Here is an 18,700-nt window from a genome sequence, read left to right as displayed (position 1 = left end):
CTACCTAATAATAATAATAATTATATAAGTTACATTTAAACATAGAAATATCACATATAAGTAACTTTTTTTTTGTTTATCGTTGTATTGCACTTTACGGTGTAAATAAATATTATGATTTATCTGCTATAAAAATTTTTGTTAAGTTAACTTTTTCCAATTTTAGTGTAATTGAAATGTAATAAAGATACTCGAAAGCATATATTACGCAAAAAGTTTTTAAAACTAGCTCTCTTTTCGCATAAAATATCTTACTACAATTTTTTAGACCAGTAAAAATTTTATTGGTAGAATAATAGTCTCTTACTGTTTAATTTATTTAAAATATGACTGAGTTTATAGTCTACAATCCATTTGCTTCCTATTCTAATTGGCGTAAAATCAACTGTTTATTTACTAATTACGGCTGAAATGTTTAATTTAATGACACTTTATGATTTTACTACTAAGAAAAAATCCATTAAAATAACACTAAGCTCGCATTGAATACAATGCGGATATTTTTATTACTCATTTTAATATCACATTGTTTCATAAACGGTGTCTTCGTTTTCTTTCAAAGTTATTGTTTTTCTATATGGGAAGTGGCTCAGAGGAAGATCAAAAAAAACTATTGCGAACTAGAGACTTTGTAATAGGCTATATCTAGGTATTTATTTTTTATATCCATTACTCAGAGAAACAATACGTTTTATGTTTGAACAATTTTAATACAGTTATATTTTTGTTAGAGAACTAATATTTTCAAGTGTTTTCTTTTCCCGTAATACTTCTAAAGAAAGTTTTATGTAGATAAGCAAAGTATGTATGCTAGATTTTTTACTAGAATAATAATATGCCCCTTCACTTTAATAAATAGAGTCACTTTTCTTCGTGCAAACCGATTGTTATACACCAGTTAGTCAGTTCAGTCGGCCAAGGGTCTTGTTTTAAGGCAATATCAAAGGCTTCTATGTCAACAGTAAGTTCTAAGGAAGCTGGCGTACTGTAGTTAAGGTCCACCTGTAGGACTCTGATTAGCGTCATTAAAACTCTATTTGTCTGCTCTCTACTTATTCTCATTACATTTTTAGTTGTGGATTTAAACTTATTCACTTATTTTTGAGTCCCATTTAACATGTTTCCTATATTTTTTTATCTCGTGGTTGTTTTATTCTCACAAGCCAGAAGAAAATACTACCAGACTCTGTAATGCACCTATACCTTGTTACGGCTATATTAATCGCCTAGAATTCGCCAGCTCTATGGAGCATTGTTTAGGCAACATCTTGTTGTATGTGCTATGTATACCGTAAGTACGATAGTGTTATACCCCGGGATTGAAAGCACTGTAGGTGCACCACAAATTTCGCTGTATATGTCAGTTGTGGTGCAGCTGTTTGGTGATTAAGCTGTTTGGTGATGTTCTCAGTTGATATGCGGGTCCTTATTTGATTATATCTTAATCACATCAGTTCTATAGTCATATTTTTCTATGAGACGTAGCCATTGAGTTACACTGTGTTGAGAATAAGAACTTCTCCATCCAGTCAGTCGTGCGTGGTGAACTGAAAAGCTTGGATACATAGTCTTGGACCGGCTCAGTTATAAATAGGACCTGCTACCAAACAAAATCAAATACTTACTTCTGATAAATTTGATATTATTCACGTAGAAAAAAGAAGAATTTTTAAATCGAATAAGAGTGGAAAAATGGGATAACCAAGCTTGACGATTAATTCTAAATGAAACAGAAAATAGAAATCTAAACATTTTTATGTGTTCGAAACCAAAATTTAAATTTTTGCTTAAATCTGTGCCTTCTACAGTTTTCAAATCAATATGACGATGAATGAAAAAACATGGAGAATCTAAAATTGTATTTCACGACATATTAGTTCATATAGGCAAGAGCGTTTCGTGAACTAGTTTCTTACATTTAAAGTACGAGTAAATAAAGATATAGAAAAGACAGTTAAGATTTGATTTCACGTAGAGTGCCTCTACAATTCGCTTATAGGTATGTAGTCGTAGCAGGACTCATCAGAGCGAATGTGCAGAAGCCCTTGACGTGAAATTAAATCTGTTCCGTCAAAGGAAGTAATCTGGTAATTTTGGTTTCGAACACCTAAAAATCTTTGGATTTCTACTTTCTGTTTTATTCTCAGATTGCGTCGTATGCGTCTGTATGAAGTTATTTTATTATTACTTCTTTTGACGGAAAGATTTGATTTCACGTTTAGGGCTTCTGCACAGTCGCTCTGAAGAGTTCTGGACAAAATACGTATAAGCGAATTGTAGAGGCACTATACGTAAAATCAAATATTAAATGTCTTTTTTAATCATAAATAAATTTGTTATTAAATGCACAACAAAGAAGTATGAAATTTACAAATGCCGGTAAAATAAACTAATAATAACATATCAAAGAACGTAAAAGAACTCCTGAAGGTGAAGGCGGGTCATTGCTTTTTTGACGAATCTCTAACATTTATCGATTTGCTGAGGTACTATGTTCTCTTTTAATAAATTTTTTTAATCAATATTGCTCATTCTGTACACTTTGACCCCAAATTTGATATCTTTATACAGGTCATTTTTACACAAGACAAAGAGGATATAGAATATATGATAATAAAATTTAAAAAAGGATAAAATCATGGGACTCAAAGATAAATATGAGTAAGACGGAATATTTGTATATAAAAGGAGATGTTAAAGATCTAAACTTAAGCTTAGAAGATGAGATTATCAAAAGTTACAAACTACGTGTATACGCGATATAGAAATGAAAATGGGTCTGGGAAAGAGAGTTACAAAAGTACTTCATGGGCTGATATGAAACAATACTCTCACCAAAGGAAACAAAAAAAAAATATTTTACAGTATGGAGTGAGAATATGGCTAGTAACAAAAACAATACGAAATAAAATATAAACGGTCGAAATTGACAGTATGAGACGATGTCTTCAAATTACCAGAAAGAACAGAATAAGGATTGAGAAAATATGGAACCGGATGGAAGCAGAGTAAACACTCAAATTTTTTTGTTATTGTTGGATAACAGGGCACTACAATAGTACGGTTATGTACAAATAATACCAGGCCATAAGTGGCTAAAAATAGTAATGGAACGGGAACCTCCAAATAGAAGAAAGACAGAAAGATCTCAAAGAAGATGACTAATAGTATAGACAGCTGTGGAGTGTTAAAACCGCGAACTCTTAATGGAAAAATACCGAAAAAGAAGAAATATGGTTACATTTAATGACGCAAAAATTTTTGTTTTTCAAAAATTTCACGCAATAGATACACAAAACCAAACTTATATATGATCAACCTTTGAAGTCAAAGAATATTTATTTTAAAGCAATTTAATCACCAATACATAAAATAATAAAATTGAAATTATTTGTTTTAAAATAGCATACAAAATTTCAATGTCCAAGGAATGATATTTAAATTGGTTTTATTTATTTATGCTTTTTAGTAGTCAGTGTTACTAACCCTAGTTCTTATACAAGCTCCAATTCGCGTGAGTATGCTCCTAAACAAATTGTCAACATTTTATTGTGGTAAGTTATTTCCTTTCTTCAAGAGCAGCTTGTACTAACTGTACGGTGTTTTGCGGATTATGCCGACGAGGTCCAATTCTTTTTTAACTATATCCTAGAAAAGCTCTATAGGGTTAAGGTCGGCTGAGTAGGCAGACTACTACAGAATAGTGACATCTTCTGCTTCAAGAAAGTCCGCTGGTATGTGAAGGTACATTAGCATGCATGAAAATAAAAATTTCACCACTGCACTTTTTCAGAGTCTAACTACAGGTTCTAGAACCAAATCAATACATCTGCGAGCTATTAATGTTGATTGAATGAAAATTAAAGTTTCTTCACCGACCATATTACTTTTCTACAACATAACACTTCCTTCTTTATCTCTGTGAACAGATCTGTCTGTTTCCGTTATTGCTTGTCTTCCTTGTTCTCTAAGTACACGAATTCATCGGTCATTTGATTTTACACAAATCCTGGTTTTGTCTGAAAATAGCAAATTTTGCCAATTTCCAATGTTTTAATTTTGGTATTGAAGACACCAATTTAGGCGATGAATCTTGTGCTGACTGGTAAACTCTGGAACCCGTAACTGCCTACTGATGTATATTTTTTGGCCACGAAGTCTTCTTCTTATCGTTTCAACTAAAATACTTATACCTGCACCTTCCAAAAGCTGCTTTTGGAGTTGCGGGTGAGAAATTGTTGGATCTCCTCTAGCTATTTGGACAAAAAAAAAGGTTGTAGCAAACCGTTATTACTTTTTGGCGACTTTATCTTGGTTTATTCTTAAGCGTTTCTAACACCTGATACTTAGTATGTGTTTTTGACACAACGGCCTGTGTTACGGCTACCACTGCAAACTATATCCCGCTGAGACAATACTTGTTCCACAAAACCAATAATTTTTCCCCTATGCACATTCTTTAACCCCACATATTTTTGTTTTTGTAAGCAAAAGTTAGTTTATTTATTATCGTTTAATGTACAATTAAAACAATAAAAATATACGATATTTACTGTTTTCCGTGTAGTTTTAGTTAGTATTTATTATATTTTTATCATTTGTTTATTTTTTTATAATGATTTAATATGTTTACAAATTTATCAAATTGAGACGGGAACAAAGATATTGACCTTGATGAGTTTTAATCTGAAAACCGGCCCTGGGCAGGGACCCCGCCTTGCGTTCCCAATTGCCGAGAAGATACAAGAGAGATACAAAAAAATGCCTACTCACCTAAGATGGCTGGCGGTGGGACAGATGTGGAATAACTTCGACTGTGATAACTTCTTTACTCCATGATGGCGATCGTCTTGATCTGGAATTTTAAAAAGTTAATTAGTTTCAGAAGTAGTAATCGTAAATCATAAACTGATAATAGTACTAATGGCATCGATGGCAAATGCTAGCCATCAATAAAAGTCGAAATGAAAGATTATCTTTTCTTTATGATAATTATATAGATAATTGCAATAATTTGCATTTGTATTGGCGGATGCAGAAATAAAAATTGAAGAAGCGGGTGCATTCCGTTCTGTCTGCTGTGTAAAGTGTCTATGTTAAGAGCAATTATAAAGAGCATTAAAATGCTAATAAAATACTGATTCATTGGTGTTAATCTGTTATCTGTAGTTTTAATAAATAAGTGTATATTAAAAAAACAGAAAAACGGGTAATTGACGTTTGTGTATGCAGACACGTTCGTTAAATCTACAAGTCTTTACAAAACCTGAAAAGAATATTCATAATGATATTCACAGCATGATTAATGTACACATAAAGTCGTAAAAATTATCTCGCAAAAATTAAAAAATAAAACCAAATTGGAATTAAAACTCGGACTGCAAATTCATAGAAATATATGAAGTAATTCTTAACTCAGAAATTACCGTAATTATTCATTAACTTCTGTAGGTAGGATCACGGATTTGTATGTCACCTTTTAGCCATATAACTATGTTAAGGAGTACAACTTAGTCATTTTCAATATAAATTCTTGATAAGTGCAATAATTTTGTAATATGACATAGCTCATAAGTATTTCTACCAATTATTAATACCTTTTCTCATCAATAACGTACAGAAATAAGTTCTTAAGTTACTCTCAAGACATTTACAGCACAGTGGCTTCAATTGCAAAAATTCCAGTAAACACTAATATTACAGATATTTAAGTAGTAAACATTTTCGCAATCAGGAACAAGCTCCCATAAGTTGCATTTTATTATAGCTAACGCTCTTAAAAGTAAACACGCGGCAGATAAATCTAATCGCCAGCAAAGAAGTCACCATAGAAAAATATAATCTGCATGAAGTAATGAACAAAAATGGTCACTTTCTAAAGATTACGCAAAAGAAAGAAATATCATCATTATGAGCACGTACTTCCAACACAAAAGAATATAGCAAGGAACATGGAGATCAGAGGATGGAAAAACCCAAATCCAATCCAAGACCCTACAGCTCCAATTTACATCTTAGTAGATTTGCTGTTATAACCATGGATTGTCTTTTTTGAGGAAATTAACATGTTTAATTTTCTGGCAGTTATACTAAATTGGTGCAGCATACGTTATAAATCTAGAAAGCACGTTCAAATCCAACGACAATGATAGTGAAGAAGTGAAATGGGAAGAACCATTTCAAACCAAAGAAAAAATAACGTTGACATAATTTAGAGAAGTATCAACAGAGATAAAAGATGATATAAATCCTAAAAAAGCTCCAGCATATGATCTTATAACAGGAGAACTATTAAAAAATCTACCAAGAAAAGCCATAGTTCGGCTGATACACCTAATAAATGCTGCTTTTAGATTGAGATATGTTGCCAGACTCTGGGAAGTAGCCCAAGTCGTTATGATCGCCAAACCAGGTAAACCTCCTAATGAAGTGACTGACATCCTATCGACCAATATCACTCCTTCCGGTGATGTTAAAACTATTTAAAAAACTTCTATTAAAAATAATAAAACCAATAATAGAAAAAAAAATCTTATAAGAGGTCATCAATTTGGTTTCAGAAGTAAACATATAATAGAAAAAACATTAGAAGAAAAGAAAGTCTGCTCTACAATCTTCTTGGACGTAGCACAAGCTTTTGATAAAGTCTGGCGTGAGGGTTTAAACTATAAACTTGGAACGTTCATGTCTAAACAGTATTCAGAAATCTTAGAATAATACATTTCGAATAGATATTTCAGAGTAAAATAAGAAGAAGTGGACACCGACTTAAGAGAGATCAAATCTGGCGTGCCACAAGGAAGTGTATTAGGCCCGGTTCTGCACCTATTGTATACGTGTGACATTTCAGAGCTAGAACAAAACACTATTGCCACCTTCGCGGATTATACAGCCATACAAGCGATAGGAAATATTAGTGAAAAAGCGACTGATAAGTTGCAACTAATCATTAACTTTACAAATAAAAAACTAGAAAATTTCCCAGTTAGAATAAATCATGCCCAAGTTCCTTATGCAACATCAGCAAAATACTTGGGCATCACTCTAGACGCGAGGCTGCGCTGGAAAGTTCATATCAAAAAGAAAAGAGGGGAGCTTGATATTAGATATAAAAAATTGTATTGGCCGATTGGAAAAAATTCAACGTTATACATTAATAATAAATTATCCATTTACAAGCAAGTACTGAGGCCAGTATGGGTATATGGGTGCCAACTCTGGGGCTGTACCAAAGCTAGTAATATACATATTATCCAGAGATTTAAAAACAAACTATTGAGGAACATTATTAATGCTCCTTAGTATATCCGTAACAGCAACTTTCACCAGGACTTGGGCATGGAAACTGTGACCGAAGTAATCAAGAGAACAGTAACAAGTCACGAGGAGAGGCTGTATAGTTATGTGAATGTCGAGACAATCTAGCTTCTTGACAACACTGAACAAAAGACAAGACTCATAAGGACAACACCATTTGATTTAATGTAAATGTGTAACAGTTTGGTGTAAAAAGCAGAGTATAGTGCTTTAATGTTATTACATGTTAGTTGAAGTGTATTAGTTAATAGATAAAATAAGAGTAAGCCATAGGGTAAGCCCTTAGATTTAAGTATTTACTGTCTATTAAGTTAGGTCAGAAAATAACTGATAATTGATCATTTGTGACCAGATAGCAGTATACAAATACCGTACAGGTGTTAAACAAAAAAAAAATACGTTGTAAATCATCTTCACTTTAAAAGATTCCATTGCTAGCTTCAATTGGATCCATTAGTTTTTTTCTACTTTTACTTTTATTGTGTTATTCTGGTAGATACTTATGACATGTTCACCATAAATATTAGACAAGTCAGTGACAAAACGTATCCTTGTCTAAACGCTCTCTATGTGAGGTATCGATTAGACAGTACGTTTATCTTGTACCACGTTTGGGCTTTTGTTAGAACATCCATCATTTTTCGGTGTTGAACTGTGTCAAATGCTTTTTGGTAGTCCACAAAGCAGGTGTAGATATCGCAAGTCATATCTCTGCATCTTTGGAATAATACCTGTAGACTAAACAGTCTCTCGTATCTACGTCTTTCATGAATCCAAACTGTGTGTCTTGTATTCTCTCTTCGTATAGCTTGTATATTCTGTGATGTATAATTTTAAGAAAAAGTTTTAGTGTATTGCTCATTAGACTTATTAGCCTATATTTCCGCACTTTTTCGCTCCATGTTTCTTTGGTAACGTTATAAATTCTGAAAATGGCCAATCTTTTGGAATATTGCCTGTGTCATAGATATTATTAAAGATTTTACATAGTATTCTTAAAGAATCATCATCAAGAAGTTTAAGAAATGCAGACTGTACTCCGTCTTTTCTTCCTTTCTTTTCGTGATATTATGGCTGTTCTTATTTCTGCCACTAGTAAAGGTGGCCTGTTTTTGTAGGTGTTGGGGACTGGTTCTCCCTCTTATCAAAAAATAAATATCGTATGTGATTTTTCCAGGTATTATCAATACTCTCGTTGTCCACTATTACCTCTCCGTTGTCATTAACAAGTTTACTTACTCTTCGGTTTTTACATTGGCCTGTAATTTCTCTTATTTTTTATGCACGTTGAAGTCGTCGTGCCAAGTGGTGGGGAATTCTTTTTTAAGAAGATAATTGATTAATTATTTAAGCATTAAAGATTCACCGATAATGTTGGATTATAAAGTATTTACTTATCAGATATTCTCTGCATAATAAGAGTGGGTGTGAAGTTCTAGAACCAGTGTGGCTTCATTTGGAGTGCTTTTTATCAACGCTAACATAATTGTCAAAGGTTTAAATAGGATTATATCAAGTTTACGTAAATTTGTTATACTAGCTGACCTATATACCAAACAGCCGTAATCTATAATATATCTTATATAGGCTGAATAAAAATGCAATGGAATATTTTCATCTGCAGTCTGCACCTCACGATCTCTTACAAAGCATTTTAAGTAAATTAATACCTTTCTCGCAGCGACTACTCGTGTAGTTAATATGTTAAGTCCAAAGCAGTTTTCTGTCAAGAGTATTAAAAATCTTCCTCTCCTTTGAGTACCGTGCCCAAGTTTTAGGCGTGCGTAGCTTCCATGACGAATTGCTGATATCGTTCTCGATCTTGCGCGGCATGTAATTCATCTGCTGATAAGCCAGTCCATTGACGAAGGTTTCGTAGCTATGAATATTTCTTCCTACCAATTCCTCTTTTTCCGTCGATCTTTCCATTGAGTATCAACTGCATTATCCTCTATCTTCTTCCTCTCATTATATGCCCCAGATATTCGAGTTTGCTCTTTTTTATCATCTTTATTAAGCCGCCTTCACCTTGACCTACTCTGTTCAAGACTTCTCTGTTTGAAATGTGTTGAACCCATGATATTCTGAGCATTCTACAATATAACCACATCTCGAAGGCTTCTAATTTGTTCATTATGTTAACCTTCATAATCCAGGTTTCACATCCATACCTACTGTAATACAGGATACACATAACATTTTAGGAACTTAATTCTCAGCTGTAAGTTCAGCTGAGAATTGCTCAGAATAGATCTAAGTTTCATAAATGCTCCTCTTGCATTTTCTATACGAGTTTTAATTTCTTCATCCGGATTTAGTGTCTCGTTTATCCAACATCCTAGGTATTTAAAATGGTTAACTTTTGTTATCGGTTCATTATTGACAATTAGTTGTATAGCGCCGAGGTCTTGTTTATTAACCACAAGTAACTTTGTCTTTGTTGTATTTATGCTTAGTCCGTTATTAGAGCATTCTCTAGTGACTCGATCTATAAGGAATTGAAGATCTTCGATACGTTCAGCCATGATCGAGGTGTCATCTGCATATCTGATGTTGTTAATAGTTTCTCCCCCGATTTGAACTCCTCATTGCCCTTCCATGGCTTCGTTAAAAATTATTTTTGAGTAGACGTTAAACAAAGTTGGGGATAACACAAGACCCTATCTAACACCTCTTTGAATAAAAATTTTGTCTGTTTTTGTCAAATATAGATGTTGTAAAAGTCTCAGATCTTTATCATCTGTTCTAATCATTGCTAGATATTCGAACAGCCTACCATGTTGAACCCCATCAAACGCCTCAAAATCTATAAAACAGACGTAAATTGGTTTCTGTACTTCCCATGATAGTTGAAGTAGTGTTAGTATTGAGAACAAAGCTTCCCTTTTTCCTTTCCAATCCTTCTTTGAAACTGAATTGTTTATTTCCCATTATGTCTTCACATTTCTGCTTGATTCTATTAAGAATTATCCTAAGAAGTAGCTTGAGAAAGCTACGCTTCGTAAGCACTCACGAGACTAATTAGCCTTTTTTTTTTGTCTTTATAGAGGGGGGCGTCTGGAATCTTCAAAAGACATCTCAGTCCAGGGCGCAGCCTGACTAACTTTAGTGCAGGATTCGTTCTTCGTACTCCCGGCGATAGTTCCCGAGGTACTTTAAAATGCCCTCTCGTCGCCGAGTCTACGCCGAACGCCTACCTGCTAAACCAGACCCTCCTCTGTTATCCAGCGATCCGGAAGCGGAATGGCCGCTGTAAGGCCGGCATCACTTTCGAATTACTACCTTTATTCATTCATTCTCCATTCATACACATCCACACTCTATTCATCAGCAAGGAGGTTCCCTGTCTCGTTCCAGGTAGCGCGTAGAAGACACTCATCGCTCCTAGTTCGGCATTATTTCCAGATGGGCATTTCCTCCTTTCCCACAGTCTGACTCACGCATTCCAACTCACACAGTGTGACCCACTTTTCTAGCTTCACCTTTCAGCATCATTCACTCTTACCTTTAGCGTTGGTTTAGCAGTTTTTCTTCCTCTTCCTTTTTCTTGATCACTGCACGGATATAGCTGTGTATGTTAGTCCAAACTAATTTATTTTCAATCATTCTCTCAATCATTTCTCTCACTGTAACAAAATTCACACCTGTCTCTCTCTCCATTCTGTTCCTTTCCACTATCCATCTGCTACAATCTAACATCGTATGTGTCACAGTGTCCGAGTATCCACAGTATAGGCATTCATCTGTATCAGCCTTTCCGATCCTATAGAGGTAGGCCCTAAAACACCCGTGTCCTGTGAACACCTGCGTCAGGAAATAATCCAGTCGCCTGTGGTCACAGTCCACCCAATCTCTTATGTTCGGGATCAGCATTTTCGTCCAATGTGCCACATCTTCCGTGTTGTTCCATTCTTCTTGCCATCTTTCAACTGACCTTTCCCTTTCCTGTCTTTTCTCGGCCCCAGTAAGGTTTGGACCTCTTCTCTCATAAAGATCTTTTCTTTCCACCGCCAAAACATGCAACGGAACACATCCAGTGATGGTCCATAAGGCTGCCGCAGACACAGTCCTGTAGGCGCATGCCACTCGCAACAGACTTGTTCTGTTTTTTTGTTTTTTTTTCTGAGACTAATTAGTCTAAAGTCTTTACATGATGATGTAATTAAAAATCTATAAGTATAAATTACAGACTAAACGTTTTATAAAATTGTTTACTTGTCTGTTAAGTTATATACGAATTATACATTCTTTGTTGATCAAGTTGGCTATCGTATCGTAAAAAAGCATTCACGTCAAACTAACACTAGAAAGTTTTACACAATCAATCGTACGGTTAAAACATTTCCTATTAAAAAACCCAATTACATTTTTTCATTTTGTTTATCTCCATAATAATCTTAATACTTTAATATACATTTTCTGACCATACAAGCGTTACGAAAAACCTCCTAATTAACATATAAATGTCGTTCATATGCTAAGTAAAGCCTATATCCATCGCCTCTCTCTCTAATTATTCCACCGAAATCTGGTTTTAGCTATCTTAATCTTTACCAAATGTGAAAGATAACTCCTTTTTATATTTAATGATGTTTTTAAAACAAATTCCTGGTCTCTACGAACTTGTAGGACTTAATTATTTTTTTCTAAACGTGCATAATTTAGACGTTTTTGAAATTCAAATATGGCGTCGAAGTTTAATATCAAATTTTTTTATATATATTAGCCAAGTAAATTTAAATCAAATTAAAAGGTTTCGTAAATATCTTAATTATTAAATCTGAATATCAGATACTTTACTATTTTTAAAATAAAAGTGACAAAGTTTATTGGTTTCATGAGAATTGTAAAAAATGACAAAAATCTCGCAACGTTTATTTATTTAACAGATTTATAGAAACTGATTTCATTTACGTCAAAATGCAAAAATTGTTTACGAAAGCTGCACTTTTCGTCTTAAAAATGCATTTTAATCTTTGTCGATAAGACATTCTGATCAAAAGATATGCAATTTTTACCGTCTAGTTGATACAAATTTTATTTGAAATTGATTTCGCGTGCCTAACTGGCATTTAAAATCGCCGGTCGCTTCAAGCATTATTTCTGACTAAACGGTTCATTCTACATAAAAAGTGATAATAAATATTATTTATTTCTTAAACATTTTTTTCTACGAATTTTTTTTTCGCTCTCTTAGTAGGAGGGATGATTTTATGTAGAAGTCGGGGGGTAGGAATGATACATTTTTTGCATCTTTTTTTGGGGTCTCAATATTTATATGCTCTGCAAAATTCAGCTTGTACATATAGTTTTTAGAGGTCAAATCTCTTACTACTGGACTAAAATAGTTTTTTTTATGTACACAATACTGACGATTAGTTAGAGTAAAAATATATCAACTATTTTGCTACAGCAAGATCCTATTTCCTATCTCCCCAATTAAAATAGGTTTCGAATTCATTCTTTATAAAACCAGTTGATAAATCTAAACTGATCCAAACAATCAGTAGTATCAAAAGCAAATCTTCTTGTAGTACTGATGGACTATCCGAAAAATTTTCTTAAATCTTCCAAAAAATGTATTGAGTCCTGGTCTCACTAATTAACGATTCCTTTAAAAAAGTTATATTTCCAGAGTGCCTAAAGACAGCCATTATTATTCCTCTTCATAAGGGTGCGGAAAAATCGTAGAGTTTTTGGGCTAATATTTGGGTAAGATTGTAATATTTTATAGTAAGTTCCAATTGTCATAACGTTATTTGTTTTGTAGTTTAAAAGTCTGATGAAGTCTACAAACATAGACGAAACGTGATAGTTTACCAGAAAAATGAAAAATTCTTAAAAAAAAAACAAAATGGCGGACATTTGAAGCAATTGTTTTAAATTTTTTTTTAATTTTTTAGTCACAAAAATTTTTATTTTTTTTTGGTCCAATTGTAATAAACTATCATAGAAAAACCAAAACAAACAAACTTCATCAAGGTTTATTAAAATTGATGAACTAGATTGGACGACTAAAAATTTTGTGAAAAACTACGCTTCTAAAACTTGAGAACGGCTATCTGCGAATCTAGGGGGTCGATTTTAATAAACCTTGATGCATTTTGTTTGTTTTGGTTTTTACTATGATAGTTGACCACAATTTGACAAAAAAAACTTATAATAAAATTTTTGTTACTAAAAAAGTTGGAAACAAATGTCAATTTTTGAACAGTTTTTTCAAATGCCCGCCATTTTGTTTTTTTTTAGGAGTTTTCAACTTTTCTTGTAAACTATCACGTAAAGGTACTCCTTTTTAAAACTATTAAACATTTTAAAAGAAAAAAAATTCTATAATCTTCAAAAGTTGTATAATAATGTCAAAAAAGTTTAATTCTCATACTCGTATATAATAGGTAAGATACAAAATGTTGAAAATGTGCATTTTTTTAAGCATTCCAGATGGTAATCTGTATCAAATATAAAAATACATTTATACAGTGTGTAAAAGCCAAATGGAATAAATTCATTATTTAGGTTACTGTAGATATTTATAAAAAATCCCGAAACACGTTAAATTTAAATTATAACTTGACATTCTTTAACGTGAAAATGCAACCCCTACCTTCAACCCCCTTAGAATGACAGGTACAACCCCCAATTTTTAAAATAGGAACTATAGGCTTGTGATATATCGTTTGAAAGGTCTTTTGATTCTCCATTTAAAAATATTGTCGCTTTCAAGTTAATTGAGATTAATTAAGATAAAATAAATTAAAATCATGTGGTTACGGAAATTCGCTAAAATATACTCAAAACTTACTTCCCGTTTAGGTCTGGATAATGAGAAAATGAACAAAAACCATAGCAATGTGGTTTTTAGATATTAACCTTTAAAAAACTTTAAAGAATTTCCGTGGCAACGTTATTTTAACACGCATTAGTAAATTGTTTTATTTAAGTTGTCAGTATTTTAATTTAAGTAAAAAGTTCGTTCAATTCAATTCTGAAAAATGGTTAGATTAACGGAAATGCATAAAATAACAGTTTTACAAATGATTGGTTATGGAGATAACACCCAAACACAACAGGAAGTAACTCGCCTATTTCATGAGAAATTTCCTAATTTACCGCCTATATCCCAAGGAACAATAAGTAAAATAGAGAAGCAGTTTCGCGAGTTTGGTCATGTAAGGCATATAAAAAAAGCAGCTGCCAATGCACTGAATGATGAACTCAAATTAGATGTGTTGCTTGAGTTTCAGGAAAATCCACATACATCGAGTAGACAGGCATCCACTACATTCAATGCTAGCCATACATCGATAGTAAACATATTAAAAGAAAATAAATTGCATCCCTATAAGATGATACCCACTCAGGAGCTCATGGCAACAACTATTTGGCACTACTTTAAAATGATGTCATTCTAACGTTGGCAAATTTGTATCCTGATCCAGGAAACCCTCAAGTTCCAGCGAATACGATATGGTTTCAGCAGGATGGAGCACCACCACATTACCAACTTAATGTCCGGCAGTACCTCGATACAATATTTCCCAATCGGTGGATAGGGAGGCGAGGATCAATTGAATGGCCAGCGCGATCATCTGATCTTACATTATTAGATTTCTTTTTATGGGGATATGTGAAGAGCCATGTGCACAAAACTAAACCTTCTGATTTAAATGACTTAAAAGAACGAATAACGCTTGCGATTATGTCGATCACGCCTGTTATGTTAAATAATGTTAGAAGACAGTTTTATTTTAGATTAGGATGTTGCCAAGACGTTCGCGGTGAACATTTTGAACATCTACTTCATTAACATTCATAGTTGTTTTTCGTGTTCTACATTTTATTACGTTTTGCATTACATTTTAGTTTTTGATTGTATTGTAGCGAATTTCGGTAACCACATGATTTTAATTTATTTTATCTTAATTAATCTTAATAAACTTGAAAGCGACAACATTTTTGAATGGAGAATGAAAAGACCTTTCAAATGATATATCACAAGCCTATACTTCCTATTTTAAAAATTGGAGGTTGTACGTTCTAAGGGGGTTGAAGGTAGGGGTTGCATTTTCACGTTAAAGAATGTCAAGTTATAATTTAAATTTGACTTGTTTCGGGATTTTTTATAAATATGTACAGTAACCTAGATAATAAATTTATTCCATTTGGCTTTTACACACTGTATAGTAAACTGTATACGTTTGTTATTTTGCTATATTTCTACTTTTCTTTTTCTGATATGGAACTCCTAGTATTAAAAACATAATCAATTAAAGATTTTAAAAATAATAATTTTTTTAAGTTGAATAGTCTTGGTTTTGGATCGTAATGTACGTAGAAACCAACGATAAAACTATAAGGAAGAATGATGTTTTCCGGTCGATCAAACCGTTGATTTTACCTCGCCGACCAATAAACTGTTAGGTTTAATCGTTGGGTCAATATATTTATTTTAGGTATTTCATTGGATTTCATTGTGCGGTTTTATCTCGAAGCAGCTTTCCGCTTTAAGTCCTGACTCACGACTTGTTAACGTTAGAGGTGACTCGTTAAGAGAATCGTTCAAAAGTATCAATATCATAGTGAGAACCAAAATCACTCAGTCCGATTCGAATTAACGTTTTAATTGAAATACACTTGCCTCTATTCAATATCAAATGCATTTACACCGATTAAAAAACTTTAAGAAGCAATTTTATGAATTTTCTTTTTGATACAGTGAGATCTTTGTATCTTGGTTATATCTTTAAATAAAAATAATAATGATTCAAGTCTTGGCTTCCAGATGGACCCTCGTTTTCTTTGAAAATTTCTATCTCAGCTCTCTATCCTCGTCTCGATAGTTATTGCTGCTTTTTATATTTTTGGTACTCTCACTTATTTCATGTGGTAAATTCTACTTTCTCTTGTTTGATCGTATTTTTCGGCATTCTAATTCTTTCTCTTGTTTGATCGTATTTTTCGGCATCTAAATTCTATTCTTTTGTTCTGTTTTGGTCTAGGCACTCTTTATAGTTCTCTTTATGTTTCTTCTTCAGGTACATATTTGAGTATTCGAGTTTTAATCTTATTTTTGCTTAAACCTAGAAGCGTTCTAGGTAGTGCGAGAACTTCAAAATTTTAAAAATTATTGAGAGAATGGAAACAAATTGAAAAAAATTTAAATAGAAAATATTCAGGGTAAAGAATTTGAAGCCTGCCCTCAAAAACTCCTACAGGAACAAAGGCTACAATTCATTTTAAAACAGAATGCAAATAAATAAAGAATCAATACCCAAAAACAAGAAATACAAGTAACAGAAAAAGAACTTAAAAAAATTATAAAAGAGATCAAGCATAAGAAAGTGCTTGCGCGTGGTAATCACACATATAATTTACAACATGCGGAGTATATAAATTTAGCAAATTAATGTGGATGTTCCAGAGGTTCAAAGTGTAAACATGATAAATATAATTAATGGGAAGAGTATACGGAAAGATACTGAAAAAATATAGCAAGTGATAAATGCTAAGTATAAGGCAGTCTTATAGAGCAAGTAGATCATGCATAGACCATGCATTTACACATGGGAATAACTGCTAGTAAAGCAAAAAAGCCAACAACAAAGACATGCATATGGACTTAAGAAAAGAAGGCATACGATTTCCAAGAGAAGTACCTAGAACTCATGAAAATGTTCATTAAAATAGGAACGAGAATTACAGGGAATTTTAATACGACAGTCTTTCTCACAGGAAAGTACCACGTTTCCAGTATTATTTATAGAATTATTTAAAAAAACACTAAACAATTTTTTAAATTATTTTCTTCTAAAGTGAAATTCTTCTCTTCTAGTTAGGGAGACCAGGAAGAGATGACTAATAAAGGCTTGGAGTTCACGAATTGTTGCTTTGCTCTTTTGCGGTAAGTTTTGCCAGGTATTCTCTACTGACTTTTTGAAAATAAGCTTGAGATCGTTAGCTAAATGAATTATGGTTATTCCAGTATTATGGTTGATAGCTTCTTTGGCAAAATGATCTGCTGTTTCATTCCTAGTAATTCCAGTATGAGAAGACAGCCATATGAGAATTACTGTACCATCTTGAGCAGAGTAATTTTGGTAGATGTTATGAATGTCTAAACCAATGGGTATTCAGTGAAAATTGTATTGATTGAATAGATAGATGAAAGGGAATCTGTACAAATAGCAATAAGTCTGTTTTGATGGGAGATGCATTTCGAAGCCCATAAAATACTATGTTGGTAACCTGTGTAGACGCTGCATATTAAGGGTAACCGAAATGATTTTACAAGTTCATGTTTAGTGGTTGTACATTGTTTTTTGAGCAGTATTTGTTTTTACGATTGGTAGGTTGCTAACCTTGCCAATCACCCTCCACATTTTATCCGGGCTTGGGACCGGCTGTAGTAACCGCAGAGCTACTCAATCCACCCCGCAATCACCCCAGGCAATAGGAAGACGATCAGTAGGAAGACCACGCAAACGATGGAATGACAACTTACTGGAGGCACGTTGAAAAACAGACAGAGTCATGTCTATATAAAAAGAAGAAGAATAAGAAGAAGAAGATGTTTAGTGGTGACTGCACAGCCAATACCAATGGTAGTGTTACAAGCATCGGTAAAGAGACTTAAATCATATGATTTTTTTTGTATAATTTTTAAAAATCCTTTCTTCATCAGAATTTTAGGAGATTTATGTTTATTAAAGATAGTAAATGGAATGCCTATTGAAGGAAGATATTTAGCCTACTGAGGAAATCAAGAGAAAATAAACTAGTCAGACGGTGGTCAATATGTTTATTAAGCAGTGGAGTAATTAATTCAGGTATGGGCTTTATGATAAGACATTGTTATTGGTAGAAGAGGTTACTGTCGTAATTAGGGAATGAACGGGATTAAAAGGATTTGCGGATATTGATGCATACGAAAGTAGAAAAAATTGTCGTTTTAAGGTGATAGGAGGTTTATTAGATTTATGATATATACTCCCGATAGGACCTGAGGGAACGACACCTAGAAATAAACAAAGAGCTCTATTATGAACAGGGTTTTATAAATCTATGTCAGACCTAGAGGCAGACGAATATATAGAGCTACCGTAATTGAGCTTAGTTCAGATGAGAGCTCTGTTGACTCTGAATACAGTATGTACATAGATTTCCAGCACCCCTTTAAAGATGACTAGGGGTTTTAGTTCAGAAGAACATTCAGCCTTTTAAAATATTGGTTTTTTATATTATCACGGTTTAAAAGTTTCACTATCCATTAGTCCATTAGTTTGAGTAATTCTGCTTGTATATTATTGGAGCCTGACGCTTTGTCATCCTTTAACTGTGTTATTGCGGAATAAACTTCCTGCTGTAATATTCTTGGTCCATCATT

The 18,700-nt window shown here is 33.2% G+C and overlaps 1 protein-coding gene across 3 annotated transcripts in view; it reads right to left on the bottom strand.

Annotated features, from left to right (window-relative positions):
- The window catches only part of Abd-B (Homeobox protein abdominal B), a 645,906-nt gene that overhangs the window by 336,055 nt on the left and 291,151 nt on the right, over window positions 1-18,700 (bottom strand). For all 3 annotated transcript variants that reach the window (XM_072522550.1, XM_072522552.1, XM_072522551.1), the window contains exon 3: window positions 4,774-4,855. The gene's annotated coding sequence lies outside the window, so the exon portion shown is untranslated. The remainder of the gene's footprint in view (window positions 1-4,773; window positions 4,856-18,700) is intronic.

The sequence above is a fragment of the Diabrotica undecimpunctata genome, chromosome 2 (genome assembly GCF_040954645.1).
Source record: "Diabrotica undecimpunctata isolate CICGRU chromosome 2, icDiaUnde3, whole genome shotgun sequence".
NCBI classification, from domain to species: Eukaryota; Metazoa; Arthropoda; class Insecta; order Coleoptera; family Chrysomelidae; genus Diabrotica; species Diabrotica undecimpunctata.
This window is presented reverse-complemented; position numbering and strand designations above follow the sequence as displayed.